At 42.3% G+C, this 23,438-nt stretch overlaps 1 protein-coding gene across 3 annotated transcripts in view; it reads left to right on the top strand.

Annotated features, from left to right (window-relative positions):
- Positions 1–23,438, top strand: part of HIVEP3 (HIVEP zinc finger 3) — a 469,251-nt gene that overhangs the window by 80,456 nt on the left and 365,357 nt on the right. For 2 of the 3 annotated variants that reach the window (XM_023632292.2, XM_023632308.2), the window contains exon 2: positions 11,834–11,944. The gene's annotated coding sequence lies outside the window, so the exon portion shown is untranslated. Of the gene's footprint in view, positions 1–11,580; positions 11,704–11,833; positions 11,945–23,438 lie in introns of those variants that run through there. The other variant, XM_070248788.1, reaches the window with a different exon arrangement.

Here is a 23,438-nt window from a genome sequence, read left to right on the forward strand (position 1 = left end):
TAGGAAAAATATCAATAAGAATGTAATGACCTGAACAACATTATCAACCAACTTGACCTAATTGACATTTCTAGAACATTCCACCCACAAAACATCTCTCTGTGGTGCACATGGAACATTCACCACAAGATACTATATTTTGGGCCAGAAGGCAAACCTTAACAACTTTAAAAGAATAGAAATAATAGAAAGTACGTTCATGAACCATGATGGAATTAAACCAGACATCAGTAACAGAAATATATCTGGAAAATCCCCAAATATATAGAAAATAAACAACATACGTCTAAATAACCTATATGTCAAAGAGGAAGAATTAAAAATATTTTAAACTGAATGAAAAGGAAACACAACATGTCAAACTTGTGAGATGCAGCTAAACCAGTACTTAGGGGGGAAATTATAGTGTTAAATGATTATATTAGAAAAGAAGAAAGGTCTCCAATCATTCAGATGCTCTGAAGCGTCCACCTTAAAAAAAAAAAGAGAAAGAAGAACCAATTAAAACTAACAGAAGGAAACAGAAGCAAACAGAAGGAACGAAATAGTAAAGATAAGATTCAATGAATTGGAAACAAAAGCAATTCAGAAATAGCAATCAAACCAAAAGCTGGTTCTTAGAAAAGATAATTGAAATTAATAAACCTCTAGCCAGGCTGACCAACCACTGAGATGGCCTAGAAACAAGGCATCCCAGTAGCAATGAGCATACCCAGTGCCCAGATCTTGGTTTCTAAATGCCATTATCCAGTTAAAAGGAACCAGGACTACTTGGAAAAGTAAACTCCAAGACTGGGCAGGGAAAATACAAGATGCCCTGGAGCATCTTGTGGTTCCACAAAGTCAAGAAGTGCTAATCAACAACAGCCACAAAACAACAATGAGATTATGTCAAACACAGGAGCCAATGTGAAAGAGCTCCCAATGGACAAAGCTGGAACAGTTTTAGCTAAAAATAAATAAATAAGGATATATTAGGTTATCATTCAAAAAATAAAATAACTATCCATGAGTCCATATTGATAGAAATAAAAGTTTAATAAGCTGGTTATTTCATGGGGAGAAAGGACAACTCTTTCTTATAGAAGAATTCCAACAAATACATATAGAGGAATGAGGGAAATAGAAAATCACCATTAGACCACCACAGCCTTAATTGCTGCAGACATATCACCTGATGAATGCTAAAATTAGTGGGTGAAAAGTTAAAGGGAAACAAGACATTTCCATAGTCTCATAGGAGCCTCCCCCAATATTTACCAACTACAAAGGGAAAAATAGTAACTTTACAGGGAAGAAACGTGGCAGACGCTACCTTACCCAAGAGGTCAAGGTTAACATCACCAGTAATAAGACACAGTGACATCATGCCCCCTTGCCCCAATTTGCTGTACTGAGAAGGCACATCGCTTCTGTGCTATTCTTGCCGAAACCCCATAGCCCCAGTCTCATCATGAGGAAACATCAGACACACCCAAACTGAGGGACAGTCTACAAAATACCTGATCAGTGCTCTTCAAAAGTGTCAAGGCCGTGAAAGACATGAAAAGCCTGAGGAATAGTCACAGATTGGAGGGGACAAAGGAGCAATGACAGTTAAATGTAATGTGAGATCTTGGATTGAATCCTGGAAGAGAAAAAGGGCATGAGTGGAAGGACTGGGTAAAATGAGAGAAAAATCTGTGGTTTAGTTAATAGGATTGTAGCAATATCCATTTTCTGGTTTTGATAATGTGCTACGGTTATGTAAGATGTTAACATCAGGGGACGTTGGGCGAAGGGTATATGGGAGCTCTTTGTAGAATCTTTACAGCTCTTCTGTAAGTCTAAAATTATTTCAGAATAAAAAGGAAAAAAAGTCAGTAGCGCTTTTGATGAAGAAGGCCTGAAGGAAAGAAGTAAAGGCTCCTTTGTGTTATAAGGACATAGTACAGACACCTTGAGACTGTAGAAGAGACTTCTAGAAAACTATCTTGCATGCTGCCTGGGCCTCCTGTCATTCACTTCCTGGTCCTCCAGTCTGAGAATGACTGATGGGGCCATCTGACCAATTCGTTAGAAGACATCCTGTTTTTAGGGGGCGCTTTTAAACTCATTCTATATCTTACTTTGGCTTTTTATTCTGTCTCAACTAGGTCTTAGAGGCAATGATGACTTTAAAATCCTCTTTAGAAAACTGCTTTTTTAAAAAAGCTAATTTTCTTTATCCTTGTAAGAGAAGGATGGATTTTATTTTTCTCCTCTCTTCTTTTACTGACTGTGATCATGGTGGGAGGCGGTGCAAACTGGCCATCCATCTTCTGATTCCAACTGTTTCTAGCCAACACAGCTTTTATTTATTTATTTTAAAACTGGATTTGCAAGGAAGCCTGATGACTGTTGTTCTCTTTGGCTTATAGTACACACTTGTAAGTGGCTGTATCACACAATTATGATATTTGCTGGGCCCCTGAAGTCATGTGAGTTTTTGACCCCCGGTGAATGTAATAAATTACATATAATTTGTGGTGTTGGTTCATGATCTTTGCTAATCAGAGCTCTTTCCAGTCTGACTGAGGTTCCTAATCCTGCTCCTACAGTTCCTAGATTCCTCTTTGGAGCTGTGGCCTCACATTTGCTTTTTATGACTTTCCCTTATTTGTCCTTGCAGCATTTTCGAGGGAGCTGTGGATTGCCAGAAGAGTGCCTCCCCCGTCCCTCCACCCCATACGCACACATCGAGTTTATTTAGCCAGGATATGCAAACCACCCAGGAGCCAGGTGGTCACATGCAATGGGAGCCACGTGGCCTGTCTCAGTCCAAGATTGGTTGGCACCCAGAGTACCTATTTGGGGCACATGACTGCCATGTCACTGGCTGCCCAAAGTAGGGTCTCATCAGATCTGAGGAGCTCATTTTTGTGCTACATCATAATCCTTTTGCACTAGAAGCTTCCAACATGGGAGGAACTTCTCCAATCACTTGGCTTAACGTTTCCTTAGAAGGGAATTCTTACCAACATCGGACGCTCTTGGTTCTTAAAGCCAAACTCAGCCTGACAGGGCCACATCCTCATCTGAGAGAAAAAGCAGAGTCAGGCTCTGGGAGTCGGTAGCTGAGCAGAATCTCTGCCTCCAACTTTCTAACACACTGGAATGCCCCTCTCCCTGTAACCGTTCAAGTCCTTTTCTTGTTCTGAGTTAATAGACTGAATCTACAATGTGACTTTTGGCCTCCTTCATTGGTTGCAATATCTCTATAGAACGTTTGGTTGGTTGGTATCCCAGGTCCTTATAAGGTCTGTGGGACCTTAGCTTTCTACAGCTGAAACCAGCAGTGGCTCTTCACTAGGATTGTCAGAATTACCTGCAGAGCTTTAAAGGGTCCATGTGCCAAGATCCTCCTGCAGAAACTTGGGAGCACCTGTACTTTTCCAAAGTTCCACAAGGATTTGATATACAATCTCAGATAGAATCCTCCGGCTGCCAGGGACTTTCACTCGCATATTATCTTAAGTTATCTTATTGTTCCTTGTTTTTTTTAAGACAAATTTATTTACTTATTTTTTGAGGAAGACTGGCCCTGAGCTAACATCTGTGCTCATCTTCCTCTATTTTATATGTGAGACGCCTGCCACAGCATGGCTTGGTAAGTGGTGTGTAGGTCTGTGCCCAGGATCTGAACTAGTGAACCCCGGGCTGCCGAAGCAGAACGTGCGAACTTAACCACTACACCACTGGGTTGGCCCCAGTGTTCCTTTGCTTTTGTTCATAAAGTTATGACTGTTCCACTTAGGGCACTGATTTTAAACAGGATCAGGGATTTTTCTAATCATTAAAACACTTCTGCTACAGAGTCTATGTGTCTCCTGGTGACATTCACCATCTGCCATGGATTGCTGAGATCCCCAATGGGCCTCCTCATATCTTAGGTAGAAGGAGGTAGAAGAAAGGTTAAGAACCAGTGCTCTAAGGTTTTGTGTGTATGTGTGTGTGTTTGTGTGTGTGTATGTGTGCGCGAGAGAGACTTTAGATTCCAAATTATTTACTTTTAGGTAACCAGAACCAAAAAGAGGGATGCACATTGGCCTTGGCCAATTTTTTCTTCATTAAAAACCACCCCACCAAGGGCCTCAAACAAGCTGAATGATTGTAAAAAGGGAGGAGGACTTGAGCCAGCCCTTTCTTTCTTAAACACCATCCTAGGGTGTTGTTCTACCGTAACAAAGGAAAGCTCCTCTTAGGAGGTTAGAAGAAAACCACCATTAACTTCATTTGGCTCTCATCTTGAGTGTCACTTTAAGAGTCCTCTGACCTTCTCTCTGGTGGGCAGGCCATCCTTTTTGGCATGATTTGGTAACTTATTTTTTCTACCTTCATCATGACCTCTTCCTGAGCATGAGGTGGGAATCAGATGGACCTAGGGTTTAATCCTCATGCTAATGTTTACTGGATGGTTTGCCCTCGGACAAGAAACATAAGCCTCATATTCATCATCTGCAAGGTAGAGGGGAAAATCTGCCTTAGATGGTTGTGGTAAGGATAACATATCCCTGTTTTATGGATAAGGAAACTCAGGCAGGAAAGGATTAAGTAGTTGACTCAAGGTCCCACGGGGTTTGAACCCAGATGGTCTGACTACTCAGAGCCTGCCCACTCAGTTCTTCTGTCATTTAGCTCTGCAGAGGGCCAACACATACTTACTTCCTGTGTCTCAAGAGGGCCCAGGGTAGAAGTTTCTGAAAATACTGTCCAGTGTCCTACACTGGACGATTCTTGAGTTACATACTTGGAGTGTTTTTATCTTTGACTCTAAGCCTTGTTAGGAATGCTGGCAACACACTCTTCAGGTGTCCAACGAGCAGGTAGATGCACATGGACTTGGGCAAAGAGAGATTTACGTGGGCTATGTTTGCATCCTTGTTTAAGGATAATGATTTTCTGCCCCAACAGGAGGTATTTGTAATTACTGTTTCAAAAAAAATTAAAATTGCTAATTTAAAAACAAATGAATTAATGAATGAATGAAATCTTTAATAGATGACACAACAATGGGGAAGTTCCCAGCAGAGTGCTTGGAGCATAGGAATCTCTCTATAACTGCTCATCTTCATCCTCTCCACCTTCTTCATTTGACTTTAGTTTAGTCTGTTATTTTCTTTGCCCACAAACTGAGGTCACAATCCTCTCCATTACATTACACTTAATATTGATCAGGTGTTTTGATGAGCACTATGTTTGGTTTGAGTGCTACAACTAAAGTGCCTTTTGAAGGGTGGTATGAAATTACAAAGGATAGAAGCTACTTTGGGTGACAGAATTGGGTCCCAGATGTTAGGTCAAAATGATGAACTGATTCTTACAAGATGAAATATAATGGGGCTAAATGTAATGTCTTGTGATGGAGTCCAGAAAATTAGCTGTAGGAGTACAGAATGAGAGAGATATGTGGCTTAGCAGCCATAAATATGAAAAATACTTGAGAGTTGAAATTGATAGTTGTATTGGTTAGGGCACAGATTCAGTTGCTGTCACAAAGACCTAAAATAACAATGGCTTAAGTAAAGTGAAAGTTTCTTTTCCTCTCACAGACTGAGAATAAGCAGTACAGGGTGAAACGGCAGCACCAGAAACTCAGGATCCTTCTATCTTGTTGCTCTGCCACTCTTCATCCACATGGCTGTCAGGTCCACCTTCCAGCCAATGGGAAAGTAAAAGGGAAGAGGAGGGCATGATCCTTCCCTTTAAGAGCAGGGCTAGGAAACTATACATTTTATATCTGCTTACATCCCATTGGCTAGAAGCTAGCCTCCTGGCCACACCTTCCTACAAGGGAGGCTGGGAAATGTAGTCTTTAACTGTTAGCCAAATTCCTAGCTAAGAATTCTATTACTGGGTAAGAAGAAGAGGGGAGAATGGATACTGATTGAACAATTAGCAGCCATATAGTTAAATCATTATGATACAACAGTGCAATCTGTTTGCAAAAAAGTCTTGGGCAATATTATAGTCCATTGATAGAAGTATACGTATCTTCTAGAAAAGGAATTGGTAAACTTTTTCCAAAAAAGGCCAAGTATTTTCAACTTTGCAGGTCATATATGGTCTCTGTTGAAAATTCTTTTCTGTTTTTGTTTTTTGCAGTCTTTTAAAAATGTCAAAACCATTGTTAGTTCCCAACTATAAAAAAATAGGCTTCACTGAGGGCTACAGTTTGCCAACTCCTATTCTAGAACAAAGATGGTGATGAGTCTGGGATCACACCTTTTGGTGTACAAGAATGTGTTCAGGGAAGGTGATCAGGATGGCAACGGGACTCTGGATGAATTCACAAGAGCAATAATTGAAGGCGTTGGTTACTTTTAGTGTAGAGAAGCTAAGACTCTTGGTGACATGATCATCGTCTTCACATATTTGAAGGACAGTCATGTGGTTAGGAGACTCTTGTTCTGTATGTATCCAAATGGAAGAACTACAATCAGTGAGAGGATGCTCTGGGAGGCAGACCGCAGCCCAGCATAAGGAATGACTTTCTCATTATTAGTTATCACTTATGGAGCCCTTATTGCCAGCCACTGTGCTAAGCACTTTACATAGATGGTCTCCCTTTATCCTCAACAACCCCATCAGGTAAGTACCATTCTTAGCTCTACTTTAAAGATGAGACAAAGCAGCATTAGAAAGTTAAATAATTTGCCCAGGGTTACATGCTCCAAAGTGATGGAGCCATAATAACTACAATTCTCTACTGATTACTTGCATGCAAATTAAATAACTTAGTGCCAGGCACATAGTAAGTATTGTTTCTGGTAATAATAATTATAATCCCTAGGAAGTACTATGTGTCTCATCATGGTGGTTGTATTACTTTCCTATGGGTACTGTAACAAATGACCACAAACTTTGTGGCTTAAAATAACATATTTCTTTGCTTGGAGTTCTGGAGGCCAGAAATCTGGAATCAGCTTCACTGGGCTGAGATCAAGGTGTCAGCAGGGCTGTGCTCCCTCCAGAGGCTCTAGGCGACAATCTGTTGCTTGCCTCTTCCAGCTTCTGGTGGCTTCCGAGTTTCCTTGGCTTGTGGCCACATCATGCCAATCTCAGCCTCTGTGGTCACACTGCCTTCTCCTGTTCCGCTCTTTGCCTCTCTGTTATAGGATACTTGTGATTACATTTAGGGCCCTCCCAGATAATTCAGGATAATCTCCCCATCTCAAGAGCCTTAAATTAATCACGCCTTTTGCCATATAAGGTAATATTCACAGTTTCCAGACATTAGGAAGTAGATGTCTTTGGGGGCCGTTATTTAGCCTATCGTAATGGTATTTAAGCATAGGCTGGATAATGACATTTTTTTCTTTCCACAATTAGAAAAAAACTTTATAAATTCTGTCATTTATTGGTCAATCACAACATCTGTTTTTCCTTGAGGTATTTTTTTTGGTATGTGGAAATAGAATATATTTGGTGTAAGGTATGAGTTAGAAGTAATGCTTAATTTTTTTCAAATAGCCACAGTTTGACACTATTTATTGAAGGATACATTCTTTCCCCCACTGATGTAAAATTCAGTTTTTATCACTTACCTTTCACATAGCAAACACTATACTTGAACCGGTTTCTTGACTTTGTTCAGTTCCATCAGTCCATTTTGTAAGTTTCTGCAATTGTGCTATACTGTTTTATTTACTGTAGCATTGAAGTACATATTTATTGATAAATAGATAAATTGAGCCCCCTCTATTATTCTCCAATTTTCTTGGCTAATGGCTCTTCTACTGTTTTCTTTGTCATTGTATATCTCAACTTAAAAAAATTTCTTATTATCCTTTTAATATGGTCTTGAGAAGAGAGGAGATAGATGAAATTGTAATTATTTGCCTTCCATAATGGTCTTCCTCCCTACTTTTTATTCTAGTGATTTTACTTACCCATCTCCACTGAGATTTTCGAAATTTTTTGTTGAAATCATATGGAAGTTCAATTCCAGATATATATCTTACATTTCAAAACTTCTTGCTAACAACTAAACTTTACAACCTCATTTTTATTTTTATACGTAACCATATATTAATATTATTGGCTTTCTTTTGCATTACATTTTCTTATATAACATATCCTCTCCTTTCTTGAGTTCATTATTTTGGCTTATTTTTTCCCTTGGCTGGAACCAATCTTCAAATGTTCTTTTCTTTTATTATTATTTAATAAAGGGTATTCGGGTGAGGTAATTTCTGTATCTTTGAACATGCCTTTCTTTTGTCGTCACACAGGAGAGAAATTATAGTTTGGCAGCTGGTAAAATTCTTGAGTTACATTAATATTCCCTTAGGATTCTATAAAAATTGTGCCACTGTCTTTTAGTGTTGTGTTGCAGATGAGAAGTATGACGTCAGTCTGATTTTCTTTCCTTTTAAGCAGCCTGATTTTTCTTCCCTATTATGAAGCTTGTGGTTGTTTCTCTGTTCTTGGAGCATCAGACTACATCTAGAATTGTGTATTCTTTCAGTGATCCTGCTGCCCAGCACTCAGTAGACCCATGTGACCTAAGGCCTAAAGTCTTCCTACAGTTTAAGGAAATGCTTTTCTATTTCTTCCTTGATTATTGCATTTCCTCTTCATTAACGATGTTATCTGCTTCTGGAACTCCTGTTAGACTAATAGTGGATCTCTGGATCTCTTTGTATATCTTGTGTCTTATTTGATTATTTAAATCTCTTTTTCTTCTTCTGCTTTGGTTTGTTTGCTTGTTTTTTGTGGCGTCCCCCAATGATCTGAAGTCCTGCCCCTATTCATCCTTCCACTTCTACTCATATTAGGGACACACCTGCCACTTTCCAGAGATTCTGTGGAATACCTGCCATCCTCTGTGGAGAGAGCCAGTCTAGTTCCTGACGTCCTTTAATTTGCTTCTGAACTGATGCCCATGACCCTTATCAAATCTCTGATCTTCTGGGCTTGGGATTTTCCAGGACCATTTTCTGGAAAACGGTGCACTTTCTTCTTAGGTGGTCGGTGCAGAGTCAGGAGCTTATCATCACAAGTCAGCTTTTCCTCACCCACATCTCATCTGCTTTATATCTTCCCTGTGTTCTTCAAAATGTCAGCCTCATTGGTGGCATTTTTCTCTGGTTCCCGGCACTGCCACTGATGCTTTGGTCATATAAATGTTGTTGTGGTGTTGTTTTGGAGGAGTAGTGGGGAGTAGATGTATGAGCCCAGTTTACCGTCCCTGAAACCAAAAGCCCCAGAGTGGAGATAGGAGGGGGAAATGGAGCATCATATGGATGGCGGGACCAAGTGACCTTTCAGCCTCATCTCCCTCTGGGAGGCTTTTCTCTAAAGTCTAAAGAATAAAGCAGCATAATTAAAGGTTTGAGAAACAACTTTCACAAAAAGGTCCAGAGATAGGGTTTAATTTAGTTAGGAGGACAGAATGAGGTGAGACTTAAATGGTGAGTCACATGAAACCTGCTGAAGATACAGCAGGAGGGACTCAGCTTAAATTACAGCCAAAGTGATTCACGTTGGTCACTACAAAGACCATTTAACTCTTCACAACTTGCGTGGCATCCCAAGGCTTTGCAAAGCCAAGTGAAGAAGCCTCCTTCGCTGGTGAGTTTTCTGGAGGTTTAAGAGCTGTTCTGTTTAAGGGAAGAGGATGGACTGAATCACCTTCAAGATTCCCTGACAGCCCTGGGATATTAGGATTATGATACCTCGGTGCATGCATGTGATCTTAGATGGGGAATAAAGAGCAGCAGTAGATAAACTCCTAAGGGTAAAAAATCTGGTTTCACCCAGCCTTACTGATTATTATTTTTTTAATGTGAGGAGAGACTGTTTTTGTCAGGAGCACTTTCTCCCAATCTTTAAAACCGAATGGAGACATCTTTAGTTTCTTCCCCAACATGCTGGGAAGAACAGGAATTTCAGCGGCTCCCTCTCTCCCTGCAGTTGGAGCTAGCTCCAGCTCCAGCATGGCTGGAGACTCCCTCCACGTCCCCTGGCGGTCCCTTCCCCCAGCTGGGGACAGAGAGAGAAGCAGCAAGAGGGCGTGGGGCTGGACCAGGGAGAGGAGTGACAGGCTGCGTGTGGAAGGTCTGCACCTTGTCACAGAACCTCCTGGGCTCAGGTCTGTGGTGGCCGCCGGAGAGCCAGTTCCAAGCTGTGTGGCTGGTGACATTTCCGGCTGCCAGTGCCCAGCCAATCAGTGACAGGCCCAGCTAGCTGGGACGATGACACATGAAATATGATAATTTTCTGCTAAAGAGCCCTGGAAGGAGGGAGAGAAGAGAGAGAGGGAGTTGTGTGTGTGTGCATGTGGCAGGGAGAGGGTAGGGCAGGCAGCACCTGCGACAAGGTGGGAGGGCGGCAGTGCATTGGTTTCAGTGGTATGCCAAGAGAAGGAATGGGCTCTGAGGCTAGGGCTGGAGGGAAAAATGCCCCAGGGAGTGGGGAGTCTCAGGGGTGCTCCCCAGGCAAGCTCTGCAGCTGTTGCCGGGTGGGACCTGGGGGTGGGGGGGGAAGCAGCCAGCGCCATTCTGAAGCTCTGGGGCTCCTGGGGTGGGAAAGAGGCTGTAAAAGGCCTTTTCCTTCCTTCCAAACATCAGTGAGGTTAGGAGTTTTGCTTTCTTCTCAGTGCTACCTCTTTAAAAGCAAAAAGAAAACTGGAATAAACACCCGCTGGGTGGCTGAAGTACTTAACGAATAATTTTTTTAAAAACATTTGGGCTGGGGGGAAGTTTATCCCCTCCCCACTGCATTTTTCTACCTTCATGCTCAACCTAGCCGTGGGAAAAAAAAGGAAACAAAACCGTCCTGTTAACAAAATCTTGAAGAAGGGCCTCCGTCTGAATCTTAGAGTCTCAAAGGCTTCAGGAGAGAGTTTTGGTTCTAGATTCTGGTTGGAAAAAAAAAAAGTGTCTTGGAAAAAGATGTGGTCCTAGATTGCATTATAATTGAGTAGTAAGGCCCGAAGGATTCTTTAGTTTGAGGACATGGCACCGGAGGCTGGGGTGAGGAGTGCCTTGTGGTTAACTCTGAGGTGGCAGAGGTCCCCGCTTCCTTCAGCCGCCTTGGCAGGCTTCCTGGTCCTTTATCAGCAGTTAGGGGTGACACTGGTGCTGACAAGCCTCTTCTGTGTTGTCTGACCCGGTGAACAAGTGTGTTGAGAAGTGAAGGGTCATAGTGTTTACATAATATGCTGATTAGTCACTGAGGAACACATTGGTGCAATAAATGTGTGCCTAGTTTTACGCCTTGCATTTACATTCTCTTTCTCTCTCTCTCCATGCAATTTTTTAAAGGCACCGATAAATGAAATCATTATCATTGCCTGCAAGCCTGCCCTGGCTTTAGGCAGGCGACTGGCTTCCTGCGCTGGGAATGATAGCGATTCAGAAGTGATAATTGGTGTACTGTATCTTTAAAAGGTTAAAACCCCTTTCAAAAAAGGTCTGGACTCATAGTGGAAAAGAGAAGCAAGGCATGGGTTGGCTCTGGGTTCGGAAAACAGCTGCTGATTAGATTCTGTGTCTGCGGGCTGAATTTATTCCGTGTTTTTCAGCAGCAGGAATTCAAGAGGGATGCTACTGTTTGGGTTTCTGATCGTGATTTATATTTATTCAGAGGAATAACAGAGGGTGGATCTGTTCCTGGCGCGAGCATGCTCACAACCAGCCGACTCTCCCATTATCCAACTGCCTAGTTTGGTGCCTCAATGTACATGTATATTCCGTGTGCCTATGTGTGTATACAAACACGCATGCATGCCTGGATGGACATATGTGTGCACAGGTTATTTTTTAAGGACAATTCTTTCAATAAGGTCTTTACCCCTTACTTGAAACAGGTGTTCATGAAAAAATGCACAAAATCCTGACTGGCCGGAATAATTCATGAAGAAGGGGCTGGATCCGTGGGTCAGAGAACACAGGACCAGTTTGCCATCCCAAGGCCGAAGGTAGGGGACTCTGGATTTTTATTCGGCGATGGATTCCTTGTGCTTTATTTTATTTATTGTGTTTTTGCCTGCGGCCGCCCCGGGGAAGTGGGATGGCGAGCTGCGATTCCATTTTGTCGTTGCCTTTCTTGGGCAAGGTGTCCGGTTGCAGAGGCGCAGGGGCCGGCCTGCAGGGTGGGCGGCCGCGCGGCGTGCGGTGCCCTCGGTGGGCTGAGCTGGCTGCCCGGCCTGGTGCTGGGGGAGCGGCGCGAGCCTCAAGTGACCCCCGCGTGTCAATCACCGCGGCAGCGGCTGTAACCCTGTGCGCGCCGCGCGCTCCTGCTCTCTAGCTGGCAGCCGGTCGGCACCGGCGCACTGGCGACCGGGCTCTCTAATGAGCCCCAGCTGTCGGGCAAACGCCTCGCCTCCTGCAGCACCTGCATTTTCTTCCGCTGCCCTGGCTGATGCTCCGGGATTGTTGAGGCCGTTCGTTGCCGGCTGGCTGAGAGTGAGATTGGGAGGATGCTGGGTGCAAGGCAGAAGGCAGCTGTTTCCCTTCGCCCCTTATTCCTAGTCCCCTAAAAATGTATCTGAAGCAAAATCACAACCTCCCTCTCCTCCAAACAACACGAAACAAAACAAAAACCAAACTCCTACTCCGTTGGGGCTTCTTGCCTTTCCGCTAGCAAAGCCGGTGCCCCTTGTCCAAGTTATGCCCCACATTTTGCCATCTTTTAAAATTGGAAACACTGATGGTGTTGAGTGGCCCCTGCTGAGACTGTGTGGGCTGTCTGAGGACTCCTGAGCCGGGAGGACAAGCTGACCCGCGTAGACTTGGACAGGAGACGCGGTCTAGAGGGACTGGGAGGCCAGGCGTTGGTTTCGCTGATCGCTGCTGCTTTGGTTTACGCTGCGGCTTGCAGGTCGGGACCACTTCTGTGGCTCAGCCCTCCCTTGAGCTTTGGGGGCAGTGGTTGCAGGCAGTAGGGTCTGCGGAGTCTGATGGCCTGGTGAGCAGCACCTTGGCCCTCTTTCTGCGGCGCACCCTCAAGTTTCTTGTAGCCTTTGGCACTGTAACCGCAGCAGCCAGGTCTGCCCCGCCTCCAGCCACATCGTGTGCTTTGGTTATTTTAAAACTGGCTTGCTTTCTGGGTGATAGGGGGTGGGAGGGGCGGGGCGGGGATGAAGTGTGCGCGGGACTGATCACCGAACGTTCTCCTGTCCTTGTTTGTGTCATTATGTAACCTCAGCTGATGATCAGACCGTGCGCCCGAGCAGCTCCCACCATCTCCCGGTCCTCCCCCGGACTGAAGAAGTTGGGTCCCACGTTTAAGATGTTTTTATGTAACTATGTGTATGCTGGGGGCAGGGAGGGTGTGGGGAAGAGGAGGAATAATCTGAGCAACTCATGTGAAGAACACCGGGGCAAAGATCATGCATCCATTGGGGACAGCGTGGTGGCTTTGGGTTGGTATTGATCGGAAGACTCTCCTACATCCATTTCAGCCAGTGATTGCTTGTCTGAACTTACATTTGGTCATTTCACCCCTCATGAACACTGGAGAAGGTTGGAGGCACCCCTGCTGAGCCCCAGGGTGGCCGCCCAGGCTCACTGGTTTTAGGTCCCAGCTATTCTTCATGCTTCCCACTGAGGCGAAGAGTTTCTGCCCAGCTAGGATTTCAGTTTTGTTGTGGGGTTGGACTTTGCTGTGGGGCTGAAGAGTGGACCTCAGATGCTGCCTGAGTTGCTTGTCATATGCTGTTTAAAGCTGTGATGACTTGCAGAGGCTGGAGGCCCTGTACATTCTTGCCTTAAAATACTGTGGGATTTTTTTGCAAGGTAGAGGAACGGCTGTCCCACCAAGATATCTGCAGGCAGGAGGGGAGGGTGTGTGTGACGCTTAGCTCTCTCTCTTTCCTCCCAATTCTGTCTTTAGCTAAGGCACCCACAGGACACAGAATTGTCACCTGAGGCCTCTTTATCACACCCCTCAGTGCCTCAGCCTGGGGCGTCTGGGTGGACTTGTTGATTTGGTGGGGAAATCTGGCCCCTCCAGGCTAAGATTGTTTTCTTGCAGTCAGCACCCCGGTGGGTCTATTTTAAGGGCCCACTACTAAGGTGTACGCGTGGCAGTGAATCAAGATGCACTCACAGGCACTGTGGTTGTCTTGTCTCCAGTCATTGTGTTTCAGTGGCAGCCACCCTCCTTGGAGTGGAGAAGTGTGTGCTGCCTTTGGGTTCTTGCCAAGTGAGCCATTGAGGCATTTAGCGTGTGAAAGGTACAAGCAAGAGGAAGATGCATTTAGTCTGAAGTCCTGGCAAATTCCAGGCCCCGACTTGATGGAAGATAACGTTAAGAAAGCTGTGTGACAACTGGATAGCTTTTCACCTGTCTCTCATTTCCTGCTCTGTGAGTTCCTTGAGGTCTCTCAGGTTCTTTTCTGCTCTCCGTGCTGCCCATCAAGGAGGCCCTGGCGTGCTGTTCCCCATTCGATTCTGTTGGAATCAAGGCATGTTTACAAATCTACAGAAGCCCTGGGCAGCCAGGGTGGGAAACACTGGCTATGTGAACAGGCAGCCCTGGTGTTTCGGGCCAGACTTGGCCAAAGCCCTTGACCGATGTTCTTCTTCATCTGTAAAGTGGGTATAATCCTCATAGCCTTACCAAGCCCCCCAAGTAAGTATCTTGAGAAGAAATGAACTGGGCTAAGAAGTGGCATGTGCTCTGTAGCTGTTGGGTATTAGCATAATGCCACAGCAATCTGGAACTCACATTTACACAATTTCACTTCTCCTGTGGGGCCCTGAGTGGCAACTCAAATCATGAGCTACAGTTCTGGTATTTTGATCATTGCAGAAAACTTCATACCATTTTCCAGACTCTTCATTTGCGTAAAGTTCTAAGGGGCTTGGCTATTAGTTTGCCAAATACACTAGCAAATTGGAAGAGATTGATATAGTACTGCACAGGGATTGTTAAAGTTCTCTTGTCAAATATCAGTGAGAAGTACTAATTTAAGAAACAGAATAACTAAAAAAAAATTAAATTTAAATTTAAAAGGCAAAAGAATTCAAAGCATAGAATTTTAAGACTATTCAATGTAAATATTTAATGTAAACGAGTCAATGAAATTTTATATATTTTGATGGATCTTCAGGACTCTATTTTGTAGCAAAATAACTGATGCTCACAATGACCCAGATGCCTCAAGAGCAGTTTAAATGACATTTTGTGTGTCCAATTTAAAAAGGCACGAGAATTTGAAGTATACCCCCCAATTTTTTTTTTCTAGCCTGATACTTAAAGGAAAAACTGCATTTGTGCAGGATAACAGAACCTCTGAGGTTTCTGGACAGCCAAGAGCTTACTGATAAAAATTATATTAACTAAAAAGCCCTCCTGTTGAATTAATTGAGAACTTTACGATCTGCTGAAACGGCAGGGAACTGTTATGCTGGTATTCGTAGCGCTTGTGTGCTAACATTGGATGCTCCAGACTCTTCTGAGAAGGAAACATGCAAATCTCAACCTGTCTTGTTGTGAGCCGCAGACAAACTTCAAGCTTTCCAACTTGGCGACGCCAGCCTGGCTGCAGTTGGAAGAGATCCGATTATAGAAAAGATGAAGCCGCAGAGGTCAACCCTAGTGGCATGTGTTTCTTACGTCAGCATAGGGAATGTGGACTCCCCACCACCACAGTGCTGTTAAAACTCTTGTCAGAAAAACAAGTTCAGGATGTCATGGCAACACCCTCATGCTAAGCTGTGGTGTTTACTCAATTCAGACATTGTGCTCACAATTGGAAGGATGTCTGAGTTCCGCGAGCAGCGCTGAGCTTTACCTGACCCGCTGCTGATTCGCTTAGTTACAGTTTAGTCCAAAACAAAGACACAAGGAAAAACAAAAGTAGAGGAAAAAGAATGCTGACACTTTCTAAAGAGTATTTCTAAATTCAGTGCGTATGCGGAAGATGTGAAGACCCTAATTAAAAGTAGCAGAAGGGTATTGCTTGGTTTCAAGATGCACGTAAATTCATTGTTTTGGCAAATTATTTGAAGAAATTTTTTAACTTGCTAAAAGAAACTGTCAATAACAGGTAATTGAATATGATCAGAAATGGTCAAAACTGTCCAAAGGTTCTATGTCTATAGCAGAAGGATACTGATGTAATAAGATGGAGAGAAAAGTTTTCTCTGGAATCCCAGGGGGCTTGGAAGGCGGTGGAGGTAGGGGTTGGTGGCTGAACCACACTCTCCAGAGGGCTGCCCTTTTGGGAGGGTCACATCTGGGAAAATGTGCTTGGTTTGTAGATTTGGCCCATTGATGAAAGCCAAGCGTGCATGAATGATGTGGTTCCTCTCCTCATTACTGAGTGTTACAAAATACCAGGTGTGGCTGGATGCTTGTGATAAAAGGAGAAGGGTGGAGCTTTCCATCTAGATGTGCAGGAGAGGGAAACTGAGAATGCCAAACTGAGAATGCCCCTCCGATTTGAAGAGTGAAGCCGGGGAGAAGCATAGGGATGTTAGTCTTGGGAATCTTGGGAACTCTCTGAATGTCCTTGAATTGGGGTTCAGGGCCAACTTATCAAAAAAATGAGTAATGTATACATGACTGGGATCCAAAGAAAAGCCAATAAACCAATAAAAGAAAGAGATGAAAAAAATAAAAGCAATGTTATAAATACATGACATGTTCTGTTGAGCCTCTGTCACCAAAGTTAGTCTATTCAGTCATTCATTGGACTTCCAGGCTCCCGTTGGATGCTGGAGCTATCTTAAGATCACAGGAGCCCTGATAAAAATGAACTGATTTAATCTTAATAGAAGTAGAATTCTGAAAACCTCTTCAATCAATATTCAATGCAGTAGACCCTTGACATTCTGTATGGATGCATCTCAAACCCTTGGCAAATCCCCAAACTTGCAAATACAGAAGTATTTGCATAGGCTTTTGACTTCCTTCTGCGTCAGGTTCTGTCCAGAGAGGAGAGGTTCCCATGATTATTCACAGGCCATCAATTACTTGCCTTTTCAACTTGCACTCAAGAAAATAAAGTTTCTCTTAATTCCAGAGAGTTTCTGTCTCCCTGGTAGTGTCTTGGGATGGGGAGCTTTGACAAGGCTCCCTCTCTAGCTTAGTGACTTGCTCTTGTGCTGCAGCTTTGCAACACACAGGTCACACTTGTGCTTTAGGAAAAGGACAATTGCAATCTAGCGTCGCTGTTAGGGTTGTTCACCAATAACTGAGAAGTGAATGTTATATCTACAAATGCTGACCATCTGCTGGAGTTGCTAAAAAATGGCACATGTGCCACCTCTCAAATTCCCCCCAATCCCTGGCCCTCGATCTACACTTAATACATTTAGAAACTTCCCCCAACTGTCAGCAAGTCTCCATGAAGAGAATTGGAGCATCACACAGCTGAAGCGTATGGAGAAGGATTTAAAATGAGACTATCGCCATTGAAATCTAGGCAAGAGAAACAGAATGTAGTCATTTACTCCATGCCCTCATTTTAAAGATTTCAAAATTTGAGAAGATTCCAAGAAATTAAAAAAAATAATAAAATAAAACCACAGTGCTTATGATTATAGTAAATAAAAGAGCAAGAGCAGAATATACTCTGGAGATTGGGTCTTGCTGCTCCTCACTGGTGAGAATCTTGCAAGAACATCCTAGAGTGATTTGGGTAGAAGCTCTTAGAATTTTAAGTGGGTTTAAGTCATCAAAGATGATCTCCACCAATTACACTTGAGGAGATAATCTTTGCCAAGCAACTGGATGAGATATGGCAGGAATCACAGCAATTTGGTATGAGAGTTTTTAATTAAATTTTTCTTTTAAAATATTCTTTTAAAGTAATTTGAATGAAAAAGCCACTTTTATATCTACAAAAGAACACTTAGATACTATATATTAAGGTATAAAGAATAATAATATGATCAACACTCATGTACTCGCCTGTCAATTTAAGAAAAAGAGTGTTACCTACCTTTGAAGAATGGTACCCCTCTCCACCCCGTCCCATCCCATCCCCTCCCCTCCCTTTTCAGGGCTAACCGTTTCCAGGACATTTCTGTCTCTTTTCTCCATACTTTTCTTGATTGTCTTACCGTCTTCTGTTTGCTCTCCTAAACAATATCTTGTTTAGTTGTGCGTGTGTGTGAACTTCATATAAATGGAATATACTGTTTGTATTCTTGTGCTCTCGTGCTCAGAGTTAGCCCATACGTACCAGTAAGGCTGCCCTGGTTGACAAACAACTGAAATGTTTCCATGTCAGTTGGTGGTAAATTGCTGCCTACCTGACTCCCTCCAGTGCTCCCACAAGACCTCCTCAAGTGCCTTCACCTTCCTGAAGGGATTACATCTAGCACAGCAGGGGGTCTTGGGACCCAGCTCCAGCATTATGGCTGGGATCTCTTCTGACTGTACAGTCCCTATGCCAACTCACTGTTAAATGTTTCACTCCTGGATTTGTTCATGTTGTTGAATGTAGCTGAAATTTTTTTATTTTGCTGAACTGTAATTCCATTGAATGACTATATTGTGGTTTATATATCTATTCTATTATTAGCAAACACTTAAGTTATTTCCACCAGCCCTGGTGGTCTAGTGGTTAAGATTTGGCCCTCTTCTCACCACGGGCTGGGTTCATTTCCCAGTCAGGGAACCACACCACCTATCTGTTGCTTGTCACACTGTGGCGGCTGCGTGTTGCTGTGATGCTGAAAGCTACGCCACCAATATTTCAAAAACCACCAGAGTCACCTGTGGTGGACAGGTTTCAGGGGAGCTTCCAGACTAAGGCAGACTAGGAAGAAGGACCTGGCCATCCACTTCCAAAAAAAATAGGCTGTGAAAACATTGTGAATAGCAGCAGAGCATTGTCTGATATAGCACTGGAAGATGAGAGGATGGCACAAAATGACCAGTCAGGGTTCTGCTCGGCTGTACGCGGGGTCACTAGGAGTCAGAATCGACTCCATGGCACTAGCAACGACAACAAAAGTTATTTCCATTTTTTTCCTATTGTAGAGAGTCCTGCTGTGAACATTCTTGTTCAAGTCCCCTGAAGAGCATGTATATAAGTTTGCTTAGGGAATATATGCAGGAGTGGAATTACTGGTCACAGACTACAGGCATCTTCAATGCTATGGGAATAGTTCAGAATTATGTTATGTGAAGTTCACCTCAATAAAAAATTAATTTCCATTGTGTTTAACCAATTTGTATACCCAGCTGCAGTGTATAATTGTTCCCATTGCTCCACATCCTTGCTAATACATTATATTTTGTTGGATATTGTCAGAAATTTTTGCCAATCTTCTGGGTGTGTAATATCTTATCTGGTTTCACTTTGGATAGATTTTATTACTAAAGAGGTTCAGCATCTTGTCATTTGCTTCTTGGTCTTTTCAATTTTATTTTTGTGTGTGTGAAGGGCCTTTTCAAGTCTTTTGCTCATTTATTTAAAAACTGGGTAGTTTGTATTTTTCTCATTTATTTGTAGAAGTTATTTATGTATGCTGGAGACTATTTCTTAGTGTTGAAAATAACTGCTCCTAATTTGTGAGATTTTTCTTGATCTTTTTTGGTATTTTTTAGAGTGGCAGAAATTCTGGGTTTTAGTGTAAAGAAATTTATCTATCTTTCCTTTATCACTGAATTTTTGTGTCTTTTTAAGGGCATCCTTCCCTATGGCAAGATTGTAAAATAGTCGATTGTGTTACCTTTCAAAAGTTTTAGAGTTCTGCCTTTCATGTTCAACATTTTCTCTTGAGAATGATTTTCTTGTAGATTTGAGATTCTTTATCAGGGTAAGAAACCATCCTTCTTTTGTGGTTTGCAAAGAGTTTTTTAAAAAAATAATAAATGGAACTTTATAAAATCCCTTTTCTGCATTTCTTGGAAGGATTTATGTAATTTTTTCTTCCTTTAATTTGTTAATGTCTGGTGAACTATTTTCCGATGTTAAATTAATCTTGTTTTCTTGGAATAAACCTGACTTCGTCATGATGGATTCATTTGTTTATACACTGCTGGATTTGTTTTGCTAATATTTTGCTTGGAAGTTTTGCATCTGTGTTCACTCGTGAATGTATTGGGCTGTAATTTTCATTTATCATATTATCCTTATCAGGCTTTTGTATCCAGGTTATGCTAGACTTGTACAGTGAGTTGTAGAATGTTTCCTCTTTATATATGTTCAAAAGGTTGAATGCCAACCTTATGTAAGGTTGGCGTTCTTTCTTCCCTGGAGATTTTTAACCTCTGATTCAGTTTCTTCAATAGTTATTGGACTATTCAAGTTTTCCTTTTTTTTCCAGAATTAATTTTGGTAAGTTAGAGTTTTCTAGAAATTTGTCCATTTTATCTGAGTTTTCAAAATTTTACCATGAAGTTATTTGTAATATGCTTTTATCTTTTTAAGCTCTGTAGCATCTGTGGTTATGTCCCCTTTCTACTTTTAATACTGTTGTGTCTTCTATAGTCTTTTGTTGAATAGTATTTTCAGAATTTTGTCCATGTTGCTAATCCTTTAAAGAATCAGTTGTTGACTTTGTGATCCTATCGTTTATTTTTTCTTCTAGTTCACTAATTTCTATACTATTTTTTTATCATTTTTTCCTTCTAACTTACTTAGATTTGATCTATTGTTCTTTCTTAACTTCTTAAGTTGAATGTTTGGCTTTTTGTTTTCCTATTATGAGTGTTATGTGTTATATATTTCCACTCTAACTCCATCACACATTTTTGATACATAATATTTTTATATCATTTGGTTCTAAGTATTTTCTAATTTCCACTGTGATTTGTTCTTTGACTTATAAATGTAGCTGTGTTTCTTAATTTCCAAACCTCTGGGAATTTGTTTGTTTTTCTTGTTGTTACCTTTTTGTTATTGGGTTCTAACTTAATTGCATCATGGTTGGCAAATGTTTGCCTGTCACCCAGCCTATTAAATTTGTTAAGGCTCATTGTAGGCTTAGTATGTGGTCAATTTTCACAAAGTTCTGTGGATCTGTCGTTGTTAGATGCAGTGTTCTGTGTAACTCCACTAGATTGAGCTTCTTAACTGTGTTGTTCAATCCTTTATATCTTTACTGATTTTTTGTCTGCTTGATCAGTCAGTTACTGAAAGAAGTACATTAAAATCTCCTACTGTGATTTTTCTATTTCTTCTTATGGTTCTGTCAGTTTTTTGTTTTATGTATTTTGAGGCTTTGTTAATATATACCTACAGGTTTAGAATTGTTTTATCTTTCTAGTGAATAGAATCTTTTATGATGAAGTGGCGCTTGTTTCTATAGTAAAGATTTTAGTTTTAAAGTCTATTCTGACTAATGTTAATGTAGTTCCACCAACTTGTTTGGTTTAGTATTTTCTGAGAAAGCCTGAAGTATGATTTTTAGAGTTTTCTTTAGTGAGGGTCTGCTGGTGACAAACTCTCTGTTTCCGTTTGCTTGAAAATGCACTAATTTTTCCCTTGTTTTTGAGAGAGATTTTTTTCTGGGTAGAATTCTAGGTTGACAGTTACTTTCTCTCCAATACAATAAAGATAATTATTTGACTATCTTATTTTTTCCATTATTGTCTCTGCAATCTACTGTCAGTCTTGTCTTTCCTTTGAGAGTAATCTTTTTTTTCTCTGCTTTTCAATGTTTGGTAGTTGTTTTTGGTGTTCTACAGGTTCACAAAGATGTGTATAAATGTATATTTCTTTTTATTTCTCATATTTGGTATTCACTGGACTTCCTGGATCCATGTGATACTATCTTTTATCCATTCTGGGAAATTCTTATCTTGTCCTTTCATCCCATGAGGCCACAAAAGGTGAACCTCAAGGTCACTTTGTTTGGCAGATGTCCTCAAACTGGCTTCAGGACTTGGTTTCCATTCTGGGCTCCAGCTTTGACTTAGTTTTTGCCCGCTGAATATGTCTTACCAACTTCTCAGCTCATTAGTCATTAAACAAAATGTGGTTTTCTAAAACATCCGGTTTTCTTAGTTGTTTTCAGTAGAGTTGCCTGCATACCCAGTCCACCATAGCACTGGAAATAAAAGTCTATGTTTCTTTAATGCCACAATTAGCCTCAACACTTGTTAACTGTGAAAGACTATGCTGAGTCTATTGAGAGGATGTATGTATTCACACGCATTTATTATAATGGTCACTCTATTCCATGATTCATTCAATAGAATGATGATATGTTCCTAGTAATATTGCTCATCCAGGTTCCTTCCAGGCTAAGATGGAAGACTGATTGGTGCTAGTGGATGGCGGAATCAGCATTTTAAACCCACCAATAAGAGTCATGCCAGAATAGAAATGAGTGATACTGAGTAGATTATGGATAGTTTAGCCTTTAAATGTACAAGTACATCAGCTACATGGCAATTAATTCTTTCTTGGTAATTTGGGAGAGCTGATGGACTTTTGGCTGATTTTCCCTTCCACACATTGACTGTCCTGCTTTGACAGAGCATTTCTCTTAGATGCAGCATTTTTCGAAACCTGGAACAGAGTGAATTAGGATTAGAGACTGTCTCTTTCCTCTTGCACTTTCTAAGAGCCAGATGCCCAGAGTTACTCATCTTTTCTCTTATGGATGCCTGTTTTCTCCTGTCTTGCGGCAGAGTTCTACCTTTATGCTCCCCTTATCTCTTCATTCTTAGTTTGTTATTGAACGATAGGCCTTACCAGCTGAGGAGCAACTCTTTTTGGAAAAAGAAGTGCAAGCATGCAGTTCTCTAAGATCCTTCCTTCCTCTCTCTTCCCCGAAAGCCTGCTCTCTCCTTGTCCAAGCCAAGCCTAGTGACTCTCTCAGCTGCCAGCAAACAGGACTTGGATGGCAGCTGGCATCCCCAGCCCCCTCCCACGGCCCTTGTGGCTGGATTGCACTTGGCTGAACTCAACTTCCCTGCCTTTTGGCAACTCTGTGGCTGGAAGGGGTTTGTCCAGGAGAGCCCTGCCTGATGCCTCTGGTGTGGTTTACTCCTAGGCAGGCAGATCCTGCGGCTCACCTCCTGGTGTAACTTCTGAGCAAGGGGCCATTGGGCTGTCATTGTCCTCTTCCCTTCCTGTGAGCCTACTAGTGGTGGGGCATAGCAGATGGACGTTCCGGCTGTCACGGGCCTCCTGCAGGCTCAGGGGAGGAACTGTGCCAGTCTCACGTTCTGTCCCCTACCCTCCTGCCTCCCTGCCCTGTTAACTTCTCTATTCACGTCTCAGGGGCACCCCTGATGGGGTGCTGTCTTACTTAGGCAGCCAGGCGAGAACTGGTTGAGTGAAGGGTTCCCTCCCTCCCTCTGTCCTTTCCAGGGTTGAAGATGGTAAGAGCTCATGTTGCTGCCATCTCAGAGCAGGGTGGCATTTGCTTCCCCTCTTCTTTCCATCTCCCTTTCTCCCCTGCTATAGCCTCTCACCCCTACCCTCCCAAATATTTTGGAAAGAACAATTCAAGGGTGAATGAATGTTTTTCTTGGACAGAGGCAGATGACTCCCA

Source organism: Equus caballus, chromosome 2 (genome assembly GCF_041296265.1).
Source record: "Equus caballus isolate H_3958 breed thoroughbred chromosome 2, TB-T2T, whole genome shotgun sequence".
Lineage (NCBI taxonomy): Eukaryota > Metazoa > Chordata > Mammalia > Perissodactyla > Equidae > Equus > Equus caballus.